The sequence below is a fragment of the Taudactylus pleione genome, unplaced genomic scaffold (assembly GCF_031769625.1).
Source record: "Taudactylus pleione unplaced genomic scaffold, aTauple2 ptg000722l, whole genome shotgun sequence".
NCBI lineage: Eukaryota > Metazoa > Chordata > Amphibia > Anura > Myobatrachidae > Taudactylus > Taudactylus pleione.
The window spans coordinates 1,474,296-1,479,817 of NW_028285124.1; the positions used below are offsets into that span (position 1 = coordinate 1,474,296).

At 46.6% G+C, this 5,522-nt stretch overlaps 1 protein-coding gene across 1 annotated transcript in view; it reads right to left on the reverse strand.

The window, feature by feature from the left end:
- Positions 1–5,522, reverse strand: part of LOC148477368 (BOS complex subunit NCLN-like) — a 110,983-nt gene that overhangs the window by 37,446 nt on the left and 68,015 nt on the right. The gene's annotated exons all lie outside the window — the stretch shown is intronic.

Here is a 5,522-nt window from a genome sequence, read left to right on the forward strand (position 1 = left end):
TATTTGGAGACCAGGGCAAGATTAAAAAAGGAGCCCCCCCCAGACCCCTATGGGGCGTGGCCACTGAAAAATGGGGCATGTCAACATGACACACACCCCTGTCTCGTCACTCTGGGAACATTCCTTTCCATATGCATCTTAATGCCCCCAGTAGTAGTGCCCCTCTTGCAATGCCCACTATAGTAGTGCCCCTTATGCAATGTCTCCAGTAGCAGTGCACCCATTAGTGCCTGTGACCGGACGCCTTTCGCCTAGGCCGTCCCTAGTCACGGGTTAGCGCTTTTGGACTCCCACTCACCGTCAGTGACCACCTGTCACTGACTCCGCCCACTGCACCTGGGCGTGTAACGATGCTGCCACCACCAAACTCTACCATCGGCGTTTGGAACCGCTTATAAGGTACACTCAGGCTCCTGCCTCGGAACCCGGAACCGCTTCTGCTGCGTATGCGTTTGACTAACTGCGGACACACCTCCTGTTTGGTGTCGGCTGTTCCCACCTGATCCCTCGCAATGGACCAGGTCTGCACGGTAGCTTGGCAGAGGGCTTGAACTTGGAGACACGGAGCTCTTACCCAGAACAGCAGGAGAACGGAATAGCGTTTTGGCGCAATTCTGTTGGTCGCAAGATTGAGGCAATTGGTAAAGGCAAACGGTGTTTATTTGCTCAATGTCTTAAAGAAGACCCTCCCTTCCGTCTGAAGGGGAATATCACACAGAAATCAAACAGCAATTCTCCACAAAGGATTTTCAAAGATGTACCACATACAGGAATCTTATCAGCAGGTCTCCTCCACACAGAAGTTACAGGGTTGTACACATACAGGGCTCACAGTCCCTCTTTTTATGTCACTCTAACACACATCATCACAGGGGGGCAAATCCACCATGTGTTCCTTCTAGCCAATCATTCTAGCTCAGAAAACATAAATTAACAACATATTACATTTCAAAGGAGTCTCTCAATATCCTCCTTCCTAATCCACCAACACAAACTGATTTATCATACATTATACTGTCTCCTATAATGTTGATATAACATGTCACAGGAAATGGTAAATGACTTTCATCCTTATCAGTTTGGCATTTCCAACCTTAACACATTCAGCTTTTAGAAGTGGCATCCACAAGGATCTTCTTAAAAACAAATGAATTGTCTTTTCAAAAGTAAGTTCTGTATGTGAAGTGTTTGGCTATATGACACCATTCACACCTTCACACAGAGACCTTCCAGCCAGAGGTCACTTGGATGCACTACATAGAAAGCTTTGTTACACAATGGCTCTGGCCACTATCATAGGTCAGGATGATTAACATATCACTTCCTATGTCAGGAGGTGAGAAGGTCTCATAACCATTTCACTTATATGTTACAGCCTTCTAACACAAACAACTTATACATTCCTTATAAGTGCATTTTCTCTACAAAATATACATTTAAACCATATAGTGCACAGCCTATTAAATATACTCTGCATCATGCACTAATGCATTGCAGATCAGCTGCAGTGCATTACAGCAATACATATATACTTTAATACAGTTTATTATAAACCATGTGCAGTGTGCTTTTAAACTGTCCACTTTAACTGTGTCAGCGCTGGTCGCAGTGGGAGCTGGCTCTCCCTGTCCCGCAGCGGCCATGACACACTCTACCTACACTCCCCCAGTGCAGCAAGTCCAGGCCGCGGCATATAGAACATTAAAAACACACTTAACACTCAGCGCGTAGCGCAGAGTATACATTTACAACGGGCGCCTGGTGCCTTTTTGTCCTTTTAAAAATGGCGGCACAGCACGGGGGTTAACCCCTGCAGTGCAGTGGCAGCCATTAACCCTGTGTGGCCTGCCTCCGGCAACAGTGCCCTTTATACAATGCCTCCAGTAGTGGTCCCCCTTATGCAGGCCCCAAGTAGTGCCTCTTATGCTGTGCCCCCAGTAGTGGTCCCTCTTATGCAGTGCCCCCATTAGTGCCCTTTATACTGTGCTCCCAGTAGTGATCCCCCTATGCAGTGCCCCAAGTTGTGATCCCCCCTATGCAATGCCCCTTATACAGTTCCCCCAGTAGTGGTCCTCCCTATTCAGTGCCCCCAGTAGTGATACAGTGTCACTATATAGTGCCCTTGGCCAGTAGTGCCCCTTACATAACACACACAAAACACTTAGCTGAATCCTTGCGCCCTCCACTGTGCACTTTTCTGTCCTCCCCCTCGGTCCCGCTCGGTACTATGGGAGAGACGTTTCTCCCATCACCCGCTGCAGGAGCCGGAAGGCAGATCTCATGAGTGACCTCCAGCCTGGCTCCGGCAGTGGGCGCAGCAGCCAATGAGGTCTGTCTGACTCTCATTGGCTGCTGAAACACAGATACTACTGCCAGATAGTCCGAGTTTACTACCCAGCATCGGCCGCGATGTGTGTGTTACTGTGCAGAGTGGACCACTCTCTCTGCGGTCTACACGACTGACTTTACTGGCGGACCTGGACCATGGCCATCGGCACTTTGTAACAGATACACATCCTCGCAATGCTGGTCCCATGGTGCCCAGGGCACAAGCCTCGGAAAACCTGCCATACTTATGCCACTGGTGCTTGCAGACCCATCGCAGGGTGATTGACAGGAAGTGCCATTTGTGGGTGATGACTGGGGATGGTCGTGCAAATGCAGGTGTGCAAGTGCATTGCAATGCTGTTACAGGGGCGTGCATAAATTAGCCACTGCATGGCCATAAGCAGCCATAGCACTGATAGCATGCATGCCTGTTAGCAATTTCTGAGTAAGGTCTGAGCTTGTGCAAGTGTGCGTATGGGTCCGATGTTACCGATTGTTTTGCTATATTGCTAAGTATTACGGATGTGAGACAAGGGAAAGTGGGGCGTACTTATATGAGGCTGTGATAGCAATGTTATACTGCGATCACAATGCATTTGCATATCACCGCTGCTATTAGCAACTGCATTGCATGTGCATTAGCAGAATAGCGATCCTTGCTGAATCAGGCCTACAGTACCAACTACCCTGCAGCTAATAATACAGGACACATAACAGCTTAGTGCCAATGCTACAGCAGGGGAATACGTAGGGGCCTCTGCCTGTGTGCAGTAGGAAAGAGGAAGAGCGCAGAAATATAACCGTTTTATCCAGATATTGTTACCGGTGGGGTGTGATGTAGTATAAATGGGAGCTGCCATGTATTTGGAGTATTGGAGATAAATGATTTATGCTGGTGCCAGCAGCTAAATATGTCTGTTATTTAAACAAAGATGTGCTTGTTTGGTAATAGTTTGGATTATAGCTGAAATATAAAGGACAGATGCCAGTACTATGCATGTACAAGACCACCAGCTCAGTACTTTGTTGCATCCCCCTAACTGGCTATGTCATTGCCTGTATTGCTGTTATCTCTCCTCCAATCCACCCCCTCACTGATGCCATTGCCTCTTCTCCCTCGTTATGCCTATATGTAATTTACTGGTCAATAGGACATTCTCTGTATTATATGGTGGTCACTGGATTGTTCTCTGTAAGGTGTGACAGTCACTGTTATGCTTATATGTATTGTATAGTGGTCACTAGGATGCTTTCTCTAAGGTGTGACAGTCACTGTTATGCTTATATGTATTGTATAGTGGTCATTAGGATGTTCTCTGTAAGGTGTGACAGTCACTGTTATGCTTATATGTATTGTATAGTGGTCACTAGGATGTTCTCTGTATTGTATGGTGGTCATCAGGAAGTTCTCTATCAGGTGTGACAATCACTATTATGCCTATAGATATGGAATAGTGGTCACCATGATGTTCTCTGTATTGTATGGTGGTCATTGGGAAGTTCTCTGTAAGGTGCAGCAGTCATTATATGCCTATAGGTATTGTATAGTGGTCACTAGAATGTAAATCCATTAACAGACTAAACATGGAAATAAGCCCAAATCATTTCCTGTCAGAGCACAGTTGCATCTTTTCCTATCACCATCGTTTCTTGCACCAAAGAGTCTGTATCCTTCTTTAGTGGCACACTTCTGCTCTTGACTCTTGTAGCTCATCTTGCACTTTGCACCTTATTCTGTCCCCACTCCAAATATGGCGCAGCTCACTCACCCCCAGCTTATGGAGAAAGTTACGCTCTCATGCAGATATCTTTCACTACAAATTCTCTCTTCTTAAAAATGAGCCCTGACACTCTCTAACCTGTTCCGAGTTTGAGGGTCTCTTTTCCGTCCATCACCTCTTTGTCACCAGTTATCCTTGACTCCTGCCTCACCCATCCCTACGTAACATTGCCAGGATAGGTCCCTTTCTCCCTTTAAAAGCAAATCAAACTCTCCTTTACTCTCTGTTAATTATTGTAACCTCACCACTTTTGAATCTATCCTACAAGATGCTGCTCCCATCCTACGGAACCCACTTCCACGACAAATTAGATTAGCTGCAGTCTCCAAGGTTTCAAATGTTCAAGCCTATCAGCACTGCCAACTCCAACCCCTGTGCTGCCATCTCTGCTCCCCACTTAGTGACACCATAGCTGTGTCTGCCCTTCCCTGTAGGATTATTATTATCGTTTATTTATATGGCGCCACAAGTGTTCCGCAGCGCCTTACAAACTACATAACCAAAAAAGTGACTTACAGTACAATACAATAAAATGCAGGACAAGGACATGGATAATATACATTGATACTTTGGTGGCATAACATCCAATTAAGCAACAGAGCATAAGCACCAAGTGTTAGGTGTCCTAGTGGTGAGTAAGAAGTAGATGAAAATAAAGTAAGGAGAAGCACAAGAGGGTAGAGGGCCCTGCTCGCAAGACCTTACATTCTCAAGGGGAGGGGCAGATAGACGGGCATGATACAGATGGGGAAAAGAGGGAAGAGGTAGCATGAAGCAGCAAGTTAGGATGAGAGCAGGAAAGCATTGATGAAGTAGTGGGTCTTGAGAGCCCGTTTGAAGGATTGTAGAGAGGTGGAGAGTCTGATGGGGAGAGGGAGAGAGTTCCAGAGGTGGGGAGCAGCACGGGCAAAGTCTTGGAGACAGGATTGGGAGGGAGTAATCAGTTGGCATGAGAGGCAGCATGCAAACAAAGAGGGCAGACAGGAGAGTGAAGGGAGATGAGGTCAGAGATGTAAATGAGAGAGGAGTATGTGAGAGCTTTGTAAGCGAGTGTGAGAACCTTGAATTGGGTTCTGAAGGGGAAGGGGAGCCAGTGGAGGGCTTGTAGGAGAGGGGAGGCAGATGAAGAGCGTTTGGAGAGATGTAGGATGTAAGCTCACACGAGCAGGGCCCCTATCCCATGTGCTTTTCTTCCTATCTCTGTACCCCTGTCTCACACTTTCCCTAGCTCCTGAGCAGTGGCTGACCTCACACGGTTGTCCCATCAGTAGCTGCATCTGCAATGTTCTGTTTATAATCTGTCACATTTGTGTTGACTGGTCATTGCATATTTATGTATATGTAATTATGTGATAATCATTGGCTGATCCTGGTACAACACTAACATATGTTCTCTCTATATCCCATATGTAC